Source organism: Paramisgurnus dabryanus, chromosome 1 (assembly GCF_030506205.2).
Source record: "Paramisgurnus dabryanus chromosome 1, PD_genome_1.1, whole genome shotgun sequence".
Taxonomy (NCBI): Eukaryota; Metazoa; Chordata; class Actinopteri; order Cypriniformes; family Cobitidae; genus Paramisgurnus; species Paramisgurnus dabryanus.
This window is the reverse complement of record NC_133337.1, coordinates 61,741,968-61,766,351: the sequence shown is the minus strand read 5'-3', so window position 1 is coordinate 61,766,351 and position 24,384 is coordinate 61,741,968. Positions and strand designations below refer to the sequence as shown.

General features: G+C 42.1%; 1 protein-coding gene across 2 annotated transcripts in view; it reads left to right on the top strand.

Annotated features, from left to right (window-relative positions):
* pcdh15b (protocadherin-related 15b) overlaps positions 1-24,384 on the top strand; it is a 409,107-nt gene that overhangs the window by 248,974 nt on the left and 135,749 nt on the right. The window lies entirely within an intron of this gene.

Below are 24,384 nucleotides of genomic sequence, written 5' to 3'. Positions count from 1 at the left end.
AGCTAGCATGATGCTAGCATGATTAGCATGAAGCTAGCATGATGTTAGCATGATTAGCATGAAGCTAGCATGAAGTTAGCATGATTAGCATGAAGCTAGCATGAAGTTAGCATGATTAGCATGAAGCTAGCATGATGTTAGCATGATTAGCATAAAGCTAGCATGAAGCTAGCATGATTAGCAAGAAGCTAGCATGAAGCTAACATTTATTGCGTTGCTAGGGTACTAAGTTTGGTTGCTAGGGAGAAAATTGGCATCCCATAATGATCACCCTTCAAGCCACAAGTTAAACGGTCCAACCCCCGTGTCTCTACAATGTTCTGATGCGGAGATATAAGGCTTTGTTTATTCCGTTGCTAGGGTACTAAGTTTGGTTGCTAGGGAGAAAATTGGCATCCCATAATGATCACACTTCAAGCCACAAGTAAAACGGTCCAACCCCCGTGTCTCTATGATGTTCTGAAGCGGAGATATAAGGCTTTGTTTATTCCGTTGCTAGGGTACTAAGTTTGGTTGCTAGGGAAAAAATTGGCATCCCATAATGATTACACTTCAAGCCACAAGAAAAACGGTCCAACCCCTGTGTCTCTACGATGTTCAGATCCAGAGATATAAGGCTTTGTTTATTATGTTGCTAGGGTCTTCATATTTTGTTGCTAGGGGCGTGGCTTAATACCTCAATAAGAATCCTAAGAGACTGATTGGATGCCTGAGTAAAATGAGCCCACCCCTATGTCTCTATGACACTCTGGTGCAAAGATATCCATCTGGGCTTTTTATAATGGTAGTCTATGGGAGATGTTGCTAGGGTACCCAAAATTGTTGCTAGGGGCGTGGCTTAATATCTCTGGGGTGATCCTAAGAGACTGATTGGATGCTTGAGTAAAATGAGCCCACCCCCATGTCTCTAAGACACTCTAAAGGGAAGATATTCCATCTGGGACGCTTTTTTTCCCTTTTATGGGCATGTTTCCTGCCCCACTATAAGTCAATGGGAAAATTTGGGGGCCTCTTACACCCCAGGGGTACAGCTTACACCCCATTGTGAGGTATGTTCTTACACAGCCTGTCAGACTCCTTAAATGTGGTAAGCCACAAGTTTCTACAAGTTTCTCACTCGCAGCTTTGACCCGTCAAAGTTTGTCTCAATGTTAAGTCAATGGAAATTTTGGGGTGTTTCAGCGCCCCGTTTAGGAATTCGGAAGGTCCCATCAGTTAGAAAAGATATAGCACACCTCGTCAGATCAGACCGAAAGTCTGTCCAAAGTTTGATGGCTGTAGCTTGAAAGCTCTAGGACGAGTTAGAGTTAGAAATTTTAGTCTCAGAAGAAAAAGAATAATAATAATAATAATAATAATAATAATAAGTTTAAGTGCAACAACAGTATGTTGGCTTTCTCAAGCCAACATAACTAGATATTAAAGTTTGAAGACAAACTTTATGTTGGCTTGAAAAAGCGTAGCCTGAACGTTTAAAACGGATTGACAGAAGTTTAGTTTAGTAGGCTATCTGGCAGTTAGTATGTTTAAGTATGAAGCTAACATGATTAGCATGAAGCTAGCATGAAGCTAACATGATTAGCATGAAGCTAGCATGATGCTAGCATGATTAGCATGAAGCTAGCATGATGCTAGCATGATTAGCATGAAGTTAGCATGATGCTAGCATGATTAGCATGAAGCTACCATGATGCTAGCATGATTAGCATGAAGCTACCATGATGCTAGCATGAAGCTAGCATGATTAGCATGAAGCTAGCATGATGCTAGCATGATTGGCATGATGCTAGCATGATTAGCATGAAGCTAGCATGATGCTAGCATGATTAGTATGTAGCTAGCATGATGCTAGCATGATTAGCATGAAGCTAGCATGATGTTAGCATGATTAGCATGAAGCTAGCATGATGCTAGCATGATTAGCATGAAGCTAGCATGATTAGCATGTAGCTAGCATGATGCTAGCATGATTAGCATGTAGCTAGCATGAAGCTAGCATGATTAGCATGAAGCTAGCATGATGTTAGCATGAAGCTAGCATGATGCTAGCATGATTAGCATGAAGCTAGCATGATGCTAGCATGATTAGCATGAAGCTAGCATGATGCTAGCATGATTAGCATGTAGCTAGCATGAAGCTAGCATGATGCTAGCATGATTAGCATGAAGCTAGCATGATGCTAGCATGATTAGCATGAAGCTAGTATGATTAGCATGAAGCTAGCATGAAGCTAGCATGATGCTAGCATGATTAGCATGAAGCTAGCATGATTAGCATGAAGCTAGCATGATGTTAGCATGATTAGCATGTAGCTAGCATGAAGCTAGCATGAAGCTAGCATGATTAGCATGAAGCTAGCATGATTAGCATGAAGGTAGCATGATGCTAGCATGATTAGCATGAAGCTAGCATGATGCTAGCATGATTAGCATGAAACTAGCATGATTCTAGCATGATTAGCATGAAGCTAGCATGATGCTAGCATGATTAGCATGAAGCTAGCATGAAACTAGCAAGATTAGCATGAAGCTAGCATGAAGCTAGCACGAGGCTTGCATGATTAACATGAAGTTAGCATGAGAATAGCATGATTAGCATGAAGCTAGCATGATTTAACGTGAAGCTAGCATGATTAGCATGATGCTAGCATGATTAGCATTAAGCTAGCACTATTTAGCGTGCAGCTAACAAGATTTAACATGAAGTTAGCATGATTTAGCATGAAGTTAGCAAGATTTATTATGAAATTAGCATAAAGCTAGCATGAAACTAGCATGAAGCTAGTATGACTTAGCATGGAGCTAGCATGAAGCTAACATGACCCAAAGACCCAACCCCCATGTCTCTAAGATGTTCAGATCCAGAGATATAAGGCTTTGTTTATTATGTTGCTAGGGTGCTCAAATTGGTTGCTAGGGGCGTGGTTTAATACCTCAGTAGGAATCCTAAGAGACTGATTGGATGCCTGAGTAAAATGAGCCCACCCCTATGTCTCTATGACACTCTGGTGTAAAGATATCCATCTGGGCTTTTTATAATGGTAGTCTATGGGAGATGTTGCTAGGGTACCCAAAATTGTTGCTAGGGGCGTGGCTAAATAGCTTTGGGGCGATCCTAAGAGACTGATTGGATGACTGAGTAAAATGAGCCCACCCCCATGTCTCTACGACACTCTAAAGTAAAGATATTCCATCTGGGACGCTTTTATTCCCTTATATGGGCATGTTTCCTGCCCCATTATAAGTCAATGGGAAATTTTGGGGGCCTCTTACACCCCAGGGGTATAGCTTACACCCCATTGTGATGTATGTTCTTACAGAGCCTGTCAGCCACCTTAAATGTGGTAAGCCACAAGTTTCTACAAGTTTCTCACTCACAGCTATGACCCGTCAAAGTTTGTCTCAATGTTAAGTCAATGGAAATTTTGGGGTGTTCGAGACCCCCGTTTAGGAATTCGGAAGGTCCCATCAGTTAGAAAAGATATAGCACACTAAGTCAGACCAGTCTGAAGGTCTGTGGAAAATTTGGTGCATGTAGCTTGAAAGCCCTAGGACGAGTTAGTGTTTATAATTTTGGGGGGAGAAAAAGAATAATAATAATAATAACTAGCATGATTCTAGCATGATTAGCATGAAGCTAACATGATGTTAGCATGATAAGCATGATAAGCATGAAGCTAGCATGATGCTTACATGATTAGCATGAAGCTAGCATGATTAGCATGAAGCTAGCAGGATGCTAGCATGATTAGCACGAAGCTAGCATGATACTAGCATGATTAACACGAAGCTAGCATGATTCTAGCATGATTAGCATGAAGCTAGCATGATGTTAGCATGATTAGCATGAAGCTAGCATGATGTTAGCATGATTAGCATGAAGCTAGCATGAGGCTAGCACAATTAGCATGAAGTAAGCATAGGTTAGCATGATTAGCATGAAGCTAACATGATTTAACGTGAAATTAGCATGATTAGCATGATGCTAGCATGATTAGCATGATGCTAGCATGATTAGCATGAAGCTAGCACTATTTAGTGTGCAGCTAACAAGATTTAACATGAAGTTAGCATGATTTAGCATGAAGTTAGCATGATTTAGCATGAAGTTATCAAGATTTATCATGAAATTAGCATAAAGCTAGCATGAAGCTAGTATGACATAGCATGGAGCTAGCATGACGCTAACATGACCCAAAGACCCAACCCCCATGTCTCTATGATGTTCAGATCCAGAGATATAAGGCTTTGTTTATTATGTTGCTAGGGTGTTCATATTTGGTTGCTAGGGGCGTGGCTTAATACCTCAATAAGAATCCTAAGAGACTGATTGGATGCCTGAGTAAAATGAGCCCACCCCTATGTCTCTATGACACTCTTGTGCAAAGATATGCATCTGGGCTTTTTATAATGGTAGTCTATGGGAGATGTTGCTAGGGTACCCAAAATTGTTGCTAGGGGCGTGGCTTAATAGCTCTGTGGTGATCCTAAGAGACTGATTGGTTGCCTGAGTAAAATGAGCCCACCCCCATGTCTCTGCGACACTCTAAAGTGAAGATATGCCATCTGGGACGTTTTTATTCCCTTTTATGGGCATGTTTCCTGCCCCATTATAAGTCAATGGGAAATTTTGGGGGCCTCTTACACCCCAGGGGTACAGCTTACACCCCATTGTGAGGTATGTTCTTACACAGCCTGTCAGCCTCCTTAAATGTGATAAGCCACAAGTTTCTACAAGTTTCTCACTCACAGCTATGACCCGTCAAAGTTTGTCTCAATGTTAAATCAATGGAAATTTTGGGGTGTTCGAGCCCCCCGTTTAGGAATTTGGAAGGTCCCATCAGTTAGAAAAGATATAGCACACTAAGTCAGACCAGTCTGAAGGTCTGTGGAAAATTTGGTGCATGTAGCTTGAAAGCCCTAGGACGAGTTAGTGTCAGAAATTTTGGGGTAGAATAATAAGATATAAGTTTAATAGCAATAACAATATATTGGCTTTTTCAAAGCCAACATAATAAGTTTAAAAGCAATAACAGTATGTTGGCTTTTTCAAGCCAACATAATAATAAGTTTAAAAGCAATAACAGTATGTTGGCTTTTTCAAGCCAACATAACTAGATATTAAAGTTTGAGGACAAACTTTATGTTGGCTTGAAAAAGCGTAGCCTGAACATTTAAAATGGTTTGACAGAAGTTTATTTTAGTAGGCTATCTGGCTGTTAGCATGATTAGCATGAAGTTAGCATGATTAGCATGAAGCTAGCATGATTAGCATGAAGCTAGCATGATGTTAGCATGATAAGTATGAAGCTAGCATGAAGCTAACATGATTAGCATGAAGCTAACATGAAGCTAACATGATTAGCATGAAGCTAGCATGATGCTAGCATGATTAGCATGAAGCTAGCATGAAGCTAACATGATTAGCATGAAGCTAGAATGAAGCTAACATTTATTCCATTGCTAGGGTACTAAGTTTGGTTGCTAGGGAGAAAATTGGCATCCCATAATGATCAACCTTCAAGCCACAAGTAAAACGGTCCAACCCCGTGTCTCTATGATGTTCTGAAGCGGAGATATAAGGCTTTGTTTGTTCCGTTGCTAGGGTACTAAGTTTGGTTGCTAGGGAGAAAATTGGCATCCCATAATGATCAACCTTCAAGCCACAAGTAAAACGGTCCAACCCCCGTGTCTCTATGATGTTCTGAAGCGGAGATATAAGGCTTTGTTTATTCCGTTGCTAGGGTACTAAGTTTGGTTGCTAGGGAGAAAATTGGCATCCCATAATGATCAACCTTCAAGCCACAAGTAAAACGGTCCAACCCCGTGTCTCTATGATGTTCTGAAGCGGAGATATAAGGCTTTGTTTATTCCGTTGCTAGGGTACTAAGTTTGGTTGCTAGGGAGAAAATTGGCATCCCATAATGATCAACCTTCAAGCCACAAGTAAAACGGTCCAACCCCCATGTCTCTACAATGTTCTGATGCTGAGATATAAGGCTTTGTTCATTCCGTTGCTAGGGTACGAAGTTTGGTTGCTAGGGAGAAAATTGGCATCCCATAATGATCAACCTTCAAGCCACAAGTAAAACGGTCCAACCCCCATGTCTCTACAATGTTCTGATGCTGAGATATAAGGCTTTGTTCATTCCGTTGCTAGGGTACTAAGTTTGGTTGCTAGGGAGAAAATTGGCATCCAATAATGATCAACCTTCAAGCCACAAGTAAAACGGTCCAACCCCGTGTCTCTATGATGTTCTGAAGCGGAGATATAAGGCTTTGTTTGTTCCGTTGCTAGGGTACTAAGTTTGGTTGCTAGGGAGAAAATTGGCATCCCATAATGATCAACCTTCAAGCCACAAGTAAAACGGTCCAACCCCCGTGTCTCTATGATGTTCTGAAGCGGAGATATAAGGCTTTGTTTATTCCGTTGCTAGGGTACTAAGTTTGGTTGCTAGGGAGAAAATTGGCATCCCATAATGATCAACCTTCAAGCCACAAGTAAAACGGTCCAACCCCGTGTCTCTATGATGTTCTGAAGCGGAGATATAAGGCTTTGTTTATTCCGTTGCTAGGGTACTAAGTTTGGTTGCTAGGGAGAAAATTGGCATCCCATAATGATCAACCTTCAAGCCACAAGTAAAACGGTCCAACCCCCATGTCTCTACAATGTTCTGATGCTGAGATATAAGGCTTTGTTCATTCCGTTGCTAGGGTACGAAGTTTGGTTGCTAGGGAGAAAATTGGCATCCCATAATGATCAACCTTCAAGCCACAAGTAAAACGGTCCAACCCCCATGTCTCTACAATGTTCTGATGCTGAGATATAAGGCTTTGTTCATTCCGTTGCTAGGGTACTAAGTTTGGTTGCTAGGGAGAAAATTGGCATCCCATAATGATCAACCTTCAAGCCACAAGTAAAACGGTCCAACCCCGTGTCTCTATGATGTTCTGAAGCGGAGATATAAGGCTTTGTTTATTCCGTTGCTAGGGTACTAAGTTTGGTTGCTAGGGAGAAAATTGGCATCCCATAATGATCAACCTTCAAGCCACAAGTAAAACGGTCCAACCCCCGTGTCTCTATGATGTTCTGAAGCGGAGATATAAGGCTTTGTTTGTTCCGTTGCTAGGGTACTAAGTTTGGTTGCTAGGGAGAAAATTGGCATCCCATAATGATCAACCTTCAAGCCACAAGTAAAACGGTCCAACCCCGTGTCTCTATGATGTTCTGAAGCGGAGATATAAGGCTTTGTTTGTTCCGTTGCTAGGGTACTAAGTTTGGTTGCTAGGGAGAAAATTGGCATCCCATAATGATCAACCTTCAAGCCACAAGTAAAACGGTCCAACCCCCGTGTCTCTATGATGTTCTGAAGCGGAGATATAAGGCTTTGTTTATTCCGTTGCTAGGGTACTAAGTTTGGTTGCTAGGGAGAAAATTGGCATCCCATAATGATCAACCTTCAAGCCACAAGTAAAACGGTCCAACCCCGTGTCTCTATGATGTTCTGAAGCGGAGATATAAGGCTTTGTTTATTCCGTTGCTAGGGTACTAAGTTTGGTTGCTAGGGAGAAAATTGGCATCCCATAATGATCAACCTTCAAGCCACAAGTAAAACGGTCCAACCCCCATGTCTCTACAATGTTCTGATGCTGAGATATAAGGCTTTGTTCATTCCGTTGCTAGGGTACGAAGTTTGGTTGCTAGGGAGAAAATTGGCATCCCATAATGATCAACCTTCAAGCCACAAGTAAAACGGTCCAACCCCCATGTCTCTACAATGTTCTGATGCTGAGATATAAGGCTTTGTTCATTCCGTTGCTAGGGTACTAAGTTTGGTTGCTAGGGAGAAAATTGGCATCCCATAATGATCAACCTTCAAGCCACAAGTAAAACGGTCCAACCCCGTGTCTCTATGATGTTCTGAAGCGGAGATATAAGGCTTTGTTTATTCCGTTGCTAGGGTACTAAGTTTGGTTGCTAGGGAGAAAATTGGCATCCCATAATGATCAACCTTCAAGCCACAAGTAAAACGGTCCAACCCCCGTGTCTCTATGATGTTCTGAAGCGGAGATATAAGGCTTTGTTTATTCCGTTGCTAGGGTACTAAGTTTGGTTGCTAGGGAGAAAATTGGCATCCCATAATGATCAACCTTCAAGCCACAAGTAAAACGGTCCAACCCCCATGTCTCTATGATGTTCTGAAGCGGAGATATAAGGCTTTGTTTATTCCGTTGCTAGGGTACTAAGTTTGGTTGCTAGGGAGAAAATTGGCATCCCATAATGATCAACCTTCAAGCCACAAGTAAAACGGTCCAACCCCCGTGTCTCTATGATGTTCTGAAGCGGAGATATAAGGCTTTGTTTATTCCGTTGCTAGGGTACTAAGTTTGGTTGCTAGGGAGAAAATTGGCATCCCATAATGATCAACCTTCAAGCCACAAGTAAAACGGTCCAACCCCCATGTCTCTACAATGTTCTGATGCTGAGATATAAGGCTTTGTTTATTCCGTTGCTAGGGTACTAAGTTTGGTTGCTAGGGAGGAAATTGGCATCCCATAATAATCAACCTTCAAGCCACAAGTAAAACGATCCAACCCCCGTGTCTCTAAGATGTTCTGAAGCGGAGAAATAAGGCTTTGTTTATTCCGTTGCTAGGGTACTAAGTTTGGTTGCTAGGGAGAAAAATGGCATCCCATAATGATCAACCTTCAAGCCACAAGTAAAACGGTCCAACCCCCGTGTCTCTAAGATGTTCTGAAGCGGAGAAATAAGGCTTTGTTTATTCCGTTGCTAGGGTACTAAGTTTGGTTGCTAGGGAGAAAAATGGCATCCCATAATGATCAACCTTCAAGCCACAAGTAAAACGGTCCAACCCCCGTGTCTCTAAGATGTTCTGAAGCGGAGAAATAAGGCTTTGTTTATTCCGTTGCTAGGGTACTAAGTTTGGTTGCTAGGGAGAAAAATGGCATCCCATAATGATCAACCTTCAAGCCACAAGTAAAACGGTCCAACCCTCGTGTCTCTAAGATGTTCTGAAGCGGAGAAATAAGGCTTTGTTTATTCCGTTGCTAGGGTACTAAGTTTGGTTGCTAGGGAGAAAAATGGCATCCCATAATGATCAACCTTCAAGCCACAAGTAAAACGGTCCAACCCCCGTGTCTCTAAGATGTTCTGAAGCGGAGAAATAAGGCTTTGTTTATTCCGTTGCTAGGGTACTAAGTTTGGTTGCTAGGGAGAAAAATGGCATCCCATAATGATCAACCTTCAAGCCACAAGTAAAACGGTCCAACCCCCATGTCTCTACGACACTCTAAAGTGAAGATATTCCATCTGGGACGCTTTTATTCCTTTATATGGGCATGTTTCCTGCCCCATTATAAGTCAATGGGAAATTTTGGGGGCCTCTTACACCCCAGGGGTACAGCTTACACCCCATTGTGATGTATGTTCTTACAGAGCCTGTCAGCCTCCTTAAATGTGGTAACCCACAAGTTTCTACAAGTTTCTCACTCGCAGCTATGACTCGTCAAAGTTTGTCTCAATGTTAAGTCAATGGAAATTTTGGGGTGTTTGAGCCCCCCGTTTAGGAATTCGGAAGGTCCCATCAGTTAGAAAAGTCATAGCATAAATCTACGGACCAGTCTTAAAAGTTTTGTAAAGTTTTGTGGGTGTAGCTTGAAAGCTCTAGGAGGAGTTACAGTCAGAAAAAGTAGGGATCAGAAGAAGAATAATAATAATAATAATAATAAGATTAAGATGAAGAACAGTATGTTGGCTTTTTCAAGCCAACATAATAATAACTAGATATTAAAGTTTGAGGACAAACTTTATGTTGGCTTGACAAAGCCTGGTCTGAACGTTTAAGACAGTTTGACAGAAGTTTGACAGAAGTTTGGTTTAGTAGGCTATCTTGTTGTTAGTATGCTTAAGTATGAAGCTTTTTAAAATAAAGCTAACATAATTTAGCATAAAGCTAGCCTGATTTAGCATGAAGCTAACATGATTTAGGATAAAGTCAGCATAAAGCTAATATGTTTAAAGACCCAACCCCCATGTCTCTATGATGTTCTGATGCGGAGATGTAAGGCTTTGTTTGTTCTGTTGCTAGGGTACTAAGTTTGGTTGCTAGGGAGAAAATCGGCATCCCATAATGATTACACTTCAAGCCACAAGTAAAACGGTCCAACCCCCGTGTCTCTATGATGTTCTGATGCGGAGATATAAGGCTTTGTTTATTCCGTTGCTAGGGTACTAAGTTTGGTTGCTAGGGAGAAAATTGGCATCCCATAATGATCAACCTTCAAGCCACAAGTAAAACGGTCCAACCCCCGTGTCTCTATGATGTTCTGAAGCGGAGATATAAGGCTTTGTTTATTCCGTTGCTAGGGTACTAAGTTTGGTTGCTAGGGAGAAAAATGGCATCCCATAATGATCAACCTTCAAGCCACAAGTAAAACGGTCCAACCCCCATGTCTCTATGATGTTCTGAAGCGGAGATATAAGGCATTGTTTATTCCGTTGCTAGGGTACTACGTTTGGTTGCTAGGGAGAAAATTGGCATCCCATAATGATCAACCTTCATGCCACAAGTAAAACAGTCCAACCCCCGTGTCTCTATGATGTTCTGAAGCGGAGATATAAGGCTTTGTTTATTCCGTTGCTAGGGTACTAAGTTTGGTTGCTAGGGAGAAAATTGGCATCCCATAATGATCAACCTTCAAGCCACAAGTAAAACGGTCCAACCCCCGTGTCTCTATGATGTTCTGAAGCGGAGATATAAGGCATTGTTTATTCCGTTGCTAGGGTACTACGTTTGGTTGCTAGGGAGAAAATTGGCATCCCATAATGATCAACCTTCATGCCACAAGTAAAACAGTCCAACCCCCGTGTCTCTATGATGTTCTGAAGCGGAGATATAAGGCTTTGTTTATTCCGTTGCTAGGGTACTAAGTTTGGTTGCTAGGGAGAAAATTGGCATCCCATAATGATCAACCTTCAAGCCACAAGTAAAACGGTCCAACCCCCGTGTCTCTATGATGTTCTGAAGCGGAGATATAAGGCTTTGTTTATTCCGTTGCTAGGGTACTAAGTTTGGTTGCTAGGGAGAAAAATGGCATCCCATAATGATCACACTTAAAGCCACAAGTAAAACGGTCCAACCCCTGTGTCTCTACAATGTTCTGATGCTGAGATATAAGGCTTTGTTTATTCCGTTGCTAGGGTACTAAGTTTGGTTGCTAGGGAGGAAATTGGCATCCCATAATAATCAACCTTCAAGCCACAAGTAAAACGGTCCAACCCCCGTGTCTCTAAGATGTTCTGAAGCGAAGAAATAAGGCTTTGTTTATTCCGTTGCTAGGGTACTAAGTTTGGTTGCTAGGGAGAAAATTGGCATCCCATAATGATCAACCTTCAAGCCACAAGTAAAACGGTCCAACCCCCATGTCTCTACGACACTCTTAAGTGAAGATATTCCATCTGGGGCGCTTTTATTCCTTTATATGGGCATGTTTCCTGCCCCATTATAAGTCAATGGGAAATTTTGGGGGCCTCTTACACCCCAGGGGTACAGCTTACACCCCATTGTGATGTATGTTCTTACAGAGCCTGTCAGCCTCCTTAAATGTGGTAACCCACAAGTTTCTACAAGTTTCTCACTCGCAGCTATGACTCGTCAAAGTTTGTCTCAATGTTAAGTCAATGGAAATTTTGGGGTGTTTGAGCCCCCCGTTTAGGAATTCGGAAGGTCCCATCAGTTAGAAAAGTCATAGCATAAATCTACGGACCAGTCTTAAAAGTTTTGTAAAGTTTTGTGGGTGTAGCTTGAAAGCTCTAGGAGGAGTTACAGTCAGAAAAAGTGGGGGAGCATAAGAATAATAACTAGATATTAAAGTTTGAGGACAAACTTTATGTTGGCTTGAAAAAGCGTAGCCTGAACATTTAAAATGGTTTGACAGAAGTTTATTTTAGTAGGCTATCTGGCTGTTAGCATGATTAGCATGAAGTTAGCATGATTAGCATGAAGCTAGCATGATTAGCATGAAGCTAGCATGATGTTAGCATGATCAGTATGAAGCTAGCATGAAGCTAACATGATTAGCATGAAGCTAACATGAAGCTAACATGATTAGCATGAAGCTAGCATGATGTTAGCATGATTAGCATGAAGCTAGCATGAAGCTAACATGATTAGCATGAAGCTAGAATGAAGCTAACATTTATTCCGTTGCTAGGGTACTAAGTTTGGTTGCTAGGGAGAAAATTGGCATCCCATAATGATCAACCTTCAAGCCACAAGTAAAACGGTCCAACCCCCGTGTCTCCATGATGTTCTGAAGCGGAGATATAAGGCTTTGTTTATTCCGTTGCTAGGGTACTAAGTTTGGTTGCTAGGGAGAAAATTGGCATCCCATAATGATCAACCTTCAAGCCACAAGTAAAACGGTCCAACCCCCGTGTCTCTATGATGTTCTGAAGCGGAGATATAAGGCTTTGTTTATTCCGTTGCTAGGGTACTAAGTTTGGTTGCTAGGGAGAAAAATTGCATCCCATAATGATCACACTTAAAGCCACAAGTAAAACGGTCCAACCCCCGTGTCTCTAAGATGTTCTGAAGCGGAGAAATAAGGCTTTGTTTATTCCGTTGCTAGGGTACTAAGTTTGGTTGCTAGGGAGAAAAATGGCATCCCATAATGATCAACCTTCAAGCCACAAGTAAAACGGTCCAACCCCCGTGTCTCTATGATGTTCTGAAGCGGAGATATAAGGCTTTGTTTATTCCGTTGCTAGGGTACTTAGTTTGGTTGCTAGGGAGAAAATTGGCATCCCATAATGATCAACCTTCAAGCCACAAGTAAAACGGTCCAACCCCCGTGTCTCTATGATGTTCTGAAGCGGAGATATAAGGCTTTGTTTATTCCGTTGCTAGGGTACTAAGTTTGGTTGCTAGGGAGAAAATTGGCATCCCATAATGATCAACCTTCAAGCCACAAGTAAAACGGTCCAACCCCCGTGTCTCTACAATGTTCTGATGCTGAGATATAAGGCTTTGTTTATTCCGTTGCTAGGGTACTAAGTTTGGTTGCTAGGGAGGAAATTGGCATCCCATAATGATCAACCTTCAAGCCACAAGTAAAACGGTCCAACCCCCGTGTCTCTAAGATGTTCTGAAGCGGAGAAATAAGGCTTTGTTTATTCTGTTGCTAGGGTACTAAGTTTGGTTGCTAGGAAGAAAAATGGCATCCCATAATGATCAACCTTCAAGCCACAAGTAAAACGGTCCAACCCCCGTGTCTCTATGATGTTCTGAAGCGGAGATATAAGGCTTTGTTTATTCCGTTGCTAGGGTACTAAGTTTGGTTGCTAGGGAGAAAATTGGCATCCCATAATGATCAACCTTCAAGCCCCAAGTAAAACAGTCCAACCCCCGTGTCTCTATGATGTTCTAAAGCGGAGAGATAAGGCTTTGTTTATTCCGTTGCTAGGGTACTAAGTTTGGTTGCTAGGGAGAAAATTGGCATCCCATAATGATCAACCTTCAAGCCACAAGTAAAACGGTCCAACCCCCGTGTCTCTATGATGTTCTGAAGCGGAGATATAAGGCTTTGTTTATTCCGTTGCTAGGGTACTAAGTTTGGTTGCTAGGGAGAAAAATGGCATCCCATAATGATCACACTTAAAGCCACAAGTAAAACGGTCCAACCCCCCGTGTCTCTATGATGTTCTGAAGCGGAGATATAAGGCTTTGTTTATTCCGTTGCTAGGGTACTAAGTTTGGTTGCTAGGGAGGAAATTGGCATCCCATAATAATCAACCTTCAAGCCACAAGTAAAACGGTCCAACCCCCGTGTCTCTAACATGTTCTGAAGCTGAGAAATAAGGCTTTGTTTATTCCGTTGCTAGGGTACTAAGTTTGGTTGCTAGGGAGAAAAATGGCATCCCATAATGATCAACCTTCAAGCCACAAGTAAAACGGTCCAACCCCCGTGTCTCTAAGATGTTCTGAAGCTGAGAAATAAGGCTTTGTTTATTCCGTTGCTAGGGTACTAAGTTTGGTTGCTAGGGAGAAAAATGGCATCCCATAATGATCAACCTTCAAGCCACAAGTAAAACGGTCCAACCCCCGTGTCTCTAAGATGTTCTGAAGCTGAGAAATAAGGCTTTGTTTATTCCGTTGCTAGGGTACTAAGTTTGGTTGCTAGGGAGAAAAATGGCATCCCATAATGATCAACCTTCAAGCCACAAGTAAAACGGTCCAACCCCCATGTCTCTATGACACTCTAAAGTGAAGATATTCCATCTGGGACGCTTTTATTCCTTTATATGGGCATGTTTCCTGCCCCATTATAAGTCAATGGGAAATTTTGGGGGCCTCTTACACCCCAGGGGTACAGCTTACACCCCATTGTGATGTATGTTCTTACAGAGCCTGTCAGCCTCCTTAAATGTGGTAACCCACAAGTTTCTACAAGTTTCTCACTCGCAGCTATGACTCGTCAAAGTTTGTCTCAATGTCAAGTCAATGGAAATTTTGGGGTGTTTGAGCCCCCCGTTTAGGAATTCGGAAGGTCCCATCAGTTAGAAAAGTCATAGCATAAATCTACGGACCAGTCTTAAAAGTTTTGTAAAGTTTTGTGGGTGTAGCTTGAAAGCTCTAGGAGGAGTTACAGTCAGAAAAAGTGGGGGAGCATAAGAATAATAACTAGATAGGTACATTTCCTGAAGAAAATGTGAAGTGGTGCTTGCCGTGGCAAATTCTGGTGACCATATATGATTATACTCCAAGCTAAAAGTAAAATGATCCAACCCCCGTGTCTCTATGATGTTCTGATGCAGAGATATAAGGCTTTGTTTACTCTGTTGCTAGGGTACTGTATTTGGTTGCTAGGGGAAAAAATGGCATCCACTAGTGATTACCCTCCGAGTCACGAGTCAAACGGTCCAACCCCCGTGTCTCTACGATGTTCTGATGAGGAGATATAAGGCTTTGTTTACTCTGTTGCTAGGGTACTGTATTTGGTTGCTAGGGGAAAAAATTGCATCCACTAGTGATTACCCTCCGAGTCACGAGTCAAACGGTCCAACCCCCGTGTCTCTACGATGTTCTGATGCGGAGTTATAAGGCTTTGTTTACTCTGTTGCTAGGGTACTGTATTTGGTTGCTAGGGAAAAAATGGCATCCACTGGTGATTACCCTCCGAGTCATGAGTCAAACGATCCAACCCCCGTGTCTCTACGATGTTCTGATGAGGAGATATAAAGGTTTGTTTATTCTGTTGCTAGGGTGTTCATATTTGGTTGCTAGGGGCGTGGCTTAACACCTCTTGGCATCCACTAGTGATTACCCTTCGAGTCACGAGTCAAACGGTCTAACCCCTGTGTCTCTACGATGTTCTGATGCGAAGATATAAAGCTTTGTTTATTCGGTTGCTAGGCTGGTCATTATTGGTTGCTAGGGGCGTGGCCTGGGAGTGGCCAATGATGTGGCTAGTTATTACACTTCGAGTCACGAGTCAAACGGTCCAACCCCCATGTCTCTACGATGTTCTGATGCGAAGATATAAGGCTTTGTTTATTCTGTTGCTAGGGTGCTCAAATTCAGTTGCTAGGGGCGTGGCTTGGGAGTGGCCAATGATGTGGCTAGTTATTACACTCCGAGTCACAAGTAAAATGGTCCAACCCCCGTGTCTCTACAATGTTCTGATGCGAAGATATAAGGCTTTGTTTATTCTGTTGCTAGGGTGCTCAAATTTAGTTGCTAGGGGCGTGGCTTGGGAGTGGCCAATGATGTGGCTAGTTATTATACTCCGAGGCACAAGTAAAACGGTCCAACCCCCGTTTCTCTACAATTTTCTGATGCCGAGATATAACTGTTTGAATTTTATGTTGCTAGGGTGCTCAAAAGTGGTTGCTAGGGGCGTGGCTTAATACCTATGTAAGGATCCTGAGAGACTGATTGGATGCCTAAGTAAAATGAGTCCACCCCCATGTCTCTATGACACTGTGCTGCAAAGATATCCATCTGGGCATTTTAAAATGGCAGTCTATGGGAGATGTTGCTAGGGTGTTCAAAAGTGGTTGCTAGGGGCGTGGCTTAATAGCTCTGAGATGATCCTGAGAGACTGATTGGATGCCCGAGTAAAATGAGCCCACCCACTTATCTCTACGACACTGTAAAGCAAAGATATCCCATCTGGAACGATTTTATTCCCTTATATGGGCGTGTTCCCTGCCCCATTATAAGTCAATGGGAAATTTCGGGGGCCTCTTACACCCCAGGGGTACAACTTACACCCCATTGTGATGTATGTTCTTACAGAGCCTACCACCCTCTTCAAATGTTATAACCCACATGTTTCTACCAAATCCTCGAGCGGAGCTATGACCCGTCAAAGTTCGGCCCAATGTTAAGTCAATGGGATTTTTTGGGTGGTTTTTCGCCCCCCTTTCGGAAATCCTGCACCCGATCTCTTATAAAAGTCATAGCACACCTCTCCTCAATAATCCGGTCAATTTGAGCCCTCTTTCGTGTGTCTACGACAAACCGTGTGGGACGAGTTACGCGCCGAAAAAGTGTGCAGACATAAGAATAATAAGATATAATAATAATAATAAGTATGAGCAATAATAATAGTGATGCTTTGCATAAATGCAAGCACCACTAATAATAATAAGTTTAGATACAACAACAGTATGTTGGCTTTGTCAAGCCAACATAATAATAATAACTAGATATTAAAGTTTGAGGACAAACTTTATGTTGGCTTGAAAAAGCGTAGCCTGAACATTTAAAATGGTTTGACAGAAGTTTATTTTAGTAGGCTATCTGGCTGTTAGCATGATTAGCATGAAGTTAGCATGATTAGCATGAAGCTAGCATGATTAGCATGAAGCTAGCATGATGTTAGCATGATCAGTATGAAGCTAGCATGAAGCTAACATGATTAGCATGAAGCTAACATGAAGCTAACATGATTAGCATGAAGCTAGCATGATGCTAGCATGATTAGCATGAAGCTAGCATGAAGCTAACATGATTAGCATGAAGCTAGAATGAAGCTAACATTTATTCCGTTGCTAGGGTACTAAGTTTGGTTGCTAGGGAGAAAATTGGCATCCCATAATGATCAACCTTCAAGCCACAAGTAAAACGGTCCAACCCCCGTGTCTCTATGATGTTCTGAAGCGGAGATATAAGGCTTTGTTTATTCCGTTGCTAGGGTACTAAGTTTGGTTGCTAGGGAGAAAATTGGCATCCCTTAATGATCAACCTTCAAGCCACAAGTAAAACGGTCCAACCCCCATGTCTCTATGATGTTCTGAAGTGGAGATATAAGGCTTTGTTTATTCCGTTGCTAGGGTACTAAGTTTGGTTGCTAGGGAGAAAATTGGCATCCCATAATGATCAACCTTCAAGCCACAAGTAAAACGGTCCAACCCCCGTGTCTCTATGATGTTCTGAAGCGGAGATATAAGGCTTTGTTTATTCCGTTGCTAGGGTACTAAGTTTGGTTGCTAGGGAGAAAATTGGCATCCCATAATGATCAACCTTCAATCCACAAGTAAAACGGTCAAACCCCCGTGTCTCTAAGATGTTCTGAAGCGGAGATAAAAGGCTTTGTTTATTCCGTTGCTAGGGTACTAAGTTTGGTTGCTAGGGAGAAAATTGGCATCCCATAATGATCAACCTTCAAGCCACAAGTAAAACGGTCCAACCCCCGTGTCTCTATGATGTTCTGAAGCGGAGATATAAGGCTTTGTTTATTCCGTTGCTAGGGTACTAAGTTTGGTTGCTAGGGAGAAAATTGGCATCCCATAATGATCAACCTTCAAGCCACAAGTAAAACGGTCCAACCCCCGTGTCTCTATGATGTTCTGAAGCGGAGATATAAGGCTTTGTTTATTCCGTTGCTAGGGTACTAAGTTTGGTTGCTAGGGAGAAAAATGGCATCCCATAATGATCACACTTAAAGCCACAAGTAAAACAGTCCATCCCCCGTGTCTCTACAATGTTCTGATGCTGAGATATAAGGCTTTGTTTATTCCGTTGCTAGGGTACTAAGTTTGGTTGCTAGGGAGGAAATTGGCATCCCATAATAATCAACCTTCAAGCCACAAGTAAAACGGTCCAACCCCCGTGTCTCTAAGATGTTCTGAAGCGGAGAAATAAGGCTTTGTTTATTCCGTTGCTAGGGTACTAAGTTTGGTTGCTAGGGAGAAAAATGGCATCCCATAATGATCAACCTTCAAGCCACAAGTAAAACGGTCCAACCCCTGTGTCTCTATGATGTTCTGAAGCGGAGATATAAGGCTTTGTATATTCCGTTGCTAGGGTACTAAGTTTGGTTGCTAGGGAGGAAATTGGCATCCCATAATGATCAACCTTCAAGCCACAAGTAAAACGGTCCAACCCCCGTGTCTCTATGATGTTCTGAAGCGGAGACATAAGGCTTTGTTTATTCCGTTGCTAGGGTACTAAGTTTGGTTGCTAGGGAGAAAAATGGCATCCCATAATGATCACACTTAAAGCCACAAGTAAAACGGTCCATCCCCCGTGTCTCTACAATGTTCTGATGCTGAGATATAAGGCTTTGTTTATTCCGTTGCTAGGGTACTAAGTTTGGTTGCTAGGGAGGAAATTGGCATCCCATAATAATCAACCTTCAAGCCACAAGTAAAACGTTCCAACCCCCGTGTCTCTAAGATGTTCTGAAGCGGAGAAATAAGGCTTTGTTTATTCCGTTGCTAGGGTACTAAGTTTGGTTGCTAGGGAGAAAAATGGCATCCCATAATGATCAACCTTCAAGCCACAAGTAAAACGGTCCAACCCCCGTGTCTCTATGATGTTCTGAAGCGGAGATATAAGGCTTTGTTTATTCCGTTGCTAGGGTACTAAGTTTGGTTGCTAGGGAGGAAATTGGCATCCCATAATAATCAACCTTCAAGCCACAAGTAAAACGGTCCAACCCCGGTGTCTCTAAGATGTTCTGAAGCGGAGAAATAAGGCTTTGTTTATTCCGTTGCTAGGGTACTAAGTTTGGTTGCTAGGGAGAAAAATGGCATCCCATAATGATCAACCTTCAAGCCACAAGTAAAACGGTCCAACCCCCGTGTCTCTATGATGTTCTGAAGCGGAGATATAAGGCTTTGTTTATTCCGTTGCTAGGGTACTAAGTTTGGTTGCTAGGGAGAAAATTGGCATCCCATAATGATCAACCTTCAATCCACAAGTAAAACGGTCAAACCCCCGTGTCTCTAAGATGTTCTGAAGCGGAGATAAAAGGCTTTGTTTATTCCGTTGCTAGGGTACTAAGTTTGGTTGCTAGGGAGAAAATTGGCATCCCATAATGATCAACCTTCAAGCCACAAGTAAAACGGTCCAACCCCCATGTCTCTATGATGTTCTGAAGCGGAGATATAAGGCTTTGTTTATTCCGTTGCTAGGGTACTAAGTTTGGTTGCTAGGGAGAAAATTGGCATCCCATAATGATCAACCTTCAAGCCACAAGTAAAACGGTCCAACCCCCGTGTCTCTATGATGTTCTGAAGCGGAGATATAAGGCTTTGTTTATTCCGTTGCTAGGGTACTAAGTTTGGTTGCTAGGGAGAAAAATGGCATCCCATAATGATCACACTTAAAGCCACAAGTAAAACGGTCCATCCCCCGTGTCTCTACAATGTTCTGATGCTGAGATATAAGGCTTTGTTTATTCCGTTGCTAGGGTACTAAGTTTGGTTGCTAGGGAGGAAATTGGCATCCCATAATAATCAACCTTCAAGCCACAAGTAAAACGGTCCAACCCCCGTGTCTCTAAGATGTTCTGAAGCGGAGAAATAAGGCTTTGTTTATTCCGTTGCTAGGGTACTAAGTTTGGTTGCTAGGGAGAAAAATGGCATCCCATAATGATCAACCTTCAAGCCACAAGTAAAACGGTCCAACCCCTGTGTCTCTATGATGTTCTGAAGCGGAGATATAAGGCTTTGTATATTCCGTTGCTAGGGTACTAAGTTTGGTTGCTAGGGAGGAAATTGGCATCCCATAATGATCAACCTTCAAGCCACAAGTAAAACGGTCCAACCCCCGTGTCTCTATGATGTTCTGAAGCGGAGACATAAGGCTTTGTTTATTCCGTTGCTAGGGTACTAAGTTTGGTTGCTAGGGAGAAAAATGGCATCCCATAATGATCACACTTAAAGCCACAAGTAAAACGGTCCATCCCCCGTGTCTCTACAATGTTCTGATGCTGAGATATAAGGCTTTGTTTATTCCGTTGCTAGGGTACTAAGTTTGGTTGCTAGGGAGGAAATTGGCATCCCATAATAATCAACCTTCAAGCCACAAGTAAAACGTTCCAACCCCCGTGTCTCTAAGATGTTCTGAAGCGGAGAAATAAGGCTTTGTTTATTCCGTTGCTAGGGTACTAAGTTTGGTTGCTAGGGAGAAAAATGGCATCCCATAATGATCAACCTTCAAGCCACAAGTAAAACGGTTCAACCCCCGTGTCTCTATGATGTTCTGAAGCGGAGATATAAGGCTTTGTTTATTCCGTTGCTAGGGTACTAAGTTTGGTTGCTAGGGAGGAAATTGGCATCCCATAATAATCAACCTTCAAGCCACAAGTAAAACGGTCCAACCCCGGTGTCTCTAAGATGTTCTGAAGCGGAGAAATAAGGCTTTGTTTATTCCGTTGCTAGGGTACTAAGTTTGGTTGCTAGGGAGAAAAATGGCATCCCATAATGATCAACCTTCAAGCCACAAGTAAAACGGTCCAACCCCCATGTCTCTACGACACTCTAAAGTGAAGATATTCCATCTGGGACGCTTTTATTCCTTTATATGGGCATGTTTCCTGCCCCATTATAAGTCAATGGGAAATTTTGGGGGCCTCTTACACCCCAGGGGTACAGCTTACACCCCATTGTGATGTATGTTCTTACAGAGCCTGTCAGCCTCCTTAAATGTGGTAACCCACAAGTTTCTACAAGTTTCTCACTCGCAGCTATGACTCGTCAAAGTTTGTCTCAATGTTAAGTCAATGGAAATTTTGGGGTGTTTGAGCCCCCCGTTTAGGAATTCGGAAGGTCCCATCAGTTAGAAAAGTCATAGCATAAATCTACGGACCAGTCTTAAAAGTTTTGTAAAGTTTTGTGGGTGTAGCTTGAAAGCTCTAGGAGGAGTTACAGTCAGAAAAAGTAGGGATCAGAAGAAGAATAATAACTAGATAGGTACATTTCCTGAAGAAAATGTGAAGTGGTGCTTGCCGTGGCAAATTTCGGGGGACAATATATGATTATACTCCAAGCCAAAAGTAAAACAATTCAACCCACATGTCTCTACGATATTCTAATGCGAAGATATAAGGCTTTGTTTATTCGGTTGCTAGGGTACTGTATTTGGTTGCTAGGGAGAAAATTGGCATCCACTAGTGATTACACTCCGAGTCACAAGTCAAACGGTCCAAACCCCGTGTCTCTACGATGTTCTGATGCGGAGATATAAGGGTTTGTTTACTCTGTTGCTAGGGTACTGTATTTGGTTGCTAGGGAAAAAATGGCATCCACTAGTGATTACCCTCCGAGTCATGAGTCAAACGGTCCAACCCCCGTGTCTCTACGATGTTCTGATGCGGAGATATAAGGCTTTGTTTACTCTGTTGCTAGGGTACTGTATTTGGTTGCTAAGGAAAAAAATGGAATCCACTAGTGATTACCCTCCGAGTCACGAGTCAAACGATCCAACCCCCGTGTCTCTACGATGTTCTGATGCGGAGATATAAGGCTTTGTTTACTCTGTTGCTAGGGTACTGTATTTGGTTGCTAGGGAAAAAATAGGCATCCCATAATGATTACACTCCGAGTCACGAGTCAAACGGTCCAACCCCCGTGTCTCTACGATGTTCTGATGCGGAGATAATGAAGCTAGCATGATTAGCATGAAGCTAACATGAAGCTAGCATGATTAACAATAAGCATGATTAACATTAGCATGATTACCATGAAGTTAGCATGAAGCTAGCATGATTACCATGAAGTTAACATGAAGCTAGCATGATTAGCATGAAGCTAGCATGAAGCTAGCATGAAGCTAACATGATTAGCATGAAGTTAGCATGAAGCTAGCATGATTAGCATGAAGCTAGCATGAAGCTAGCATGATTAGCATGAAGCTAGCATGATGCTAACATGATTAGCATGAAGCTAGCATGATTAGCATGAAGCTAGCATGAAGCTAGCATGATTAGCATGAAGTTAGCATGATGCTAACATGATGCTAACATGAAGTTAGCATTATTAGCATGAAGCTAACATGATTAGCAGGAAGCTAGCATGATGCTAGTATGATTAGCATGAAGCTAGCATGATGTTAACATGATTAGCATGAAGCTAGCATGATTAGCATGATGCTAACATGAAGCTAGCATGATTAGCATGAAGCTAACATGATTAGCATGAAGCTAGCATGATGGTAGCATGATTAGCATGAAGCTAGCATGAAGCTAGAATGATTTGCATGAAGCTAGCATGATGCTACCACGATTAGCATGAAGCTAGCATGAAGCTACCATGATTAGCATGAAGCTAGCATGAAGCTAGCATGATGCTAACATGATTAGCATGAAGCTAGCATGATTAGCATGAAGCTAGCATGAAGCTAGCATGATTAGCATGAAGTTAGCATGATGCTAACATGATGCTAACATGAAGTTAGCATTATTAGCATGAAGCTAACATGATTAGCATGAAGCTAGCATGATGCTAGTATGATTAGCATGAAGCTAGCATGATGTTAACATGATTAGCATGAAGCTAGCATGATTAGCATGATGCTAACATGAAGCTAGCATGATTAGCATGAAGCTAACATGATTAGCATGAAGCTAGCATGATGCTAGCATGATTAGCATGAAGCTAGCATGATGGTAGCATGATTAGCATGAAGCTAGCATGAAGCTAGCATGATTTGCATGAAGCTAACATGATGCTAGCATGATAAGCATGAAGCTAGCATGATGCTAGCATGATTAGCATGAAGCTAGCATGATTAGCATGAAGCTAGCATGATGCTAGCATGATTAGCATGAAGCTAACATGATTAGCATGAAGCTAGCATGATGTTAGCATGATTAGCATGAAGCTAGCATGATGGTAGCATGATTAGCATGAAGCTAGCATGAAGCTAGCATGATTTGCATGAAGCTAGCATGATTAGCATGAAGCTAGCATGAAGCTAACATGATTAGCATGAAGCTAGCATGATGTTAGCATGATTAACATGAAGCTAGCATGATTAGCATGATGCTAACATGAAGCTAGCATGATTAACATGAAGCTAACATGATTAGCATGAAGCTAGCATGATGCTAACATGAATTAGCATGAAGCTAGCATGATGCTAACATGAATTAGCATGAAGCTAGCATGAATTAGCATAAAGCTACCATTATGCTAACATGAATTAGCATGAAGCTAACATGAATTAGCATGAAGTTAGCATGATGCTAACATGAATTAACATAAAGCTAGCATGAAGCTAACATGAATTAGCATAAAGCTAGCATGATGTTAACATGAATTAGCATGAAGCTAGCACGATGCTAACATGAATTAGCATGAAGCTAGCACGATGCTAACATGAATTAGCATGAAGCTAGCACGATGTTAACATGAATTAGCATGAAGCTAGCACAATGCTAAAATGAAGAAGCATGAAGCTAGCATTATGTTAACATGAATTAGCATGTAGCTGGCATGATGCTAACATAAATTAGCATGAAGCTAGCATGATGCTAACATAAATAAGCATCAAGCTAGCATGATGCTAACATTATTTAGCATGAAGTTAGCAAGATATATTATGAAATTAGCATAAAGCTAGCATGAAACTAGCATGAAGCTAGTATGACCTAGCATGAAGCTAGCATGAAGCTAACAAGACCCAAACACCCAACCCCCATGTCTCTATGATGTTCGGATCCAGAGATATAAGGCTTTGTTTATTCCGTTGCTAGGGTGTTCATATTTGGTTGCTAGGGGCGTGCCTTAACACCTCTTGGCATTAACTAGTGATTACCCTTCGAGTCACGAATAAAACGGTCCAACCCCCGTGTCTCTACGATGTTCTGATGCGGAGATATAAGGCTTTGTTTATTCAGTTGCTAGGGTGCTCAAATTTGGTTGCTAGGGGCGTGGCTTGGGAGTGGCCAATGATGTGCCCAATTGTTACACGCCTAGTCACAAGTAAAACGGTCCAACCCCCGTGTCTCTACGATGTTCTGATGCCGAGATATAACTGTTTGAATTTTATGTTGCTAGGGTGCTCAAAAGTGGTTGCTAGGGGCGTGGCTTAGTAAGTCTTTAAGGATCCTGAGAGACTGATTGGATAC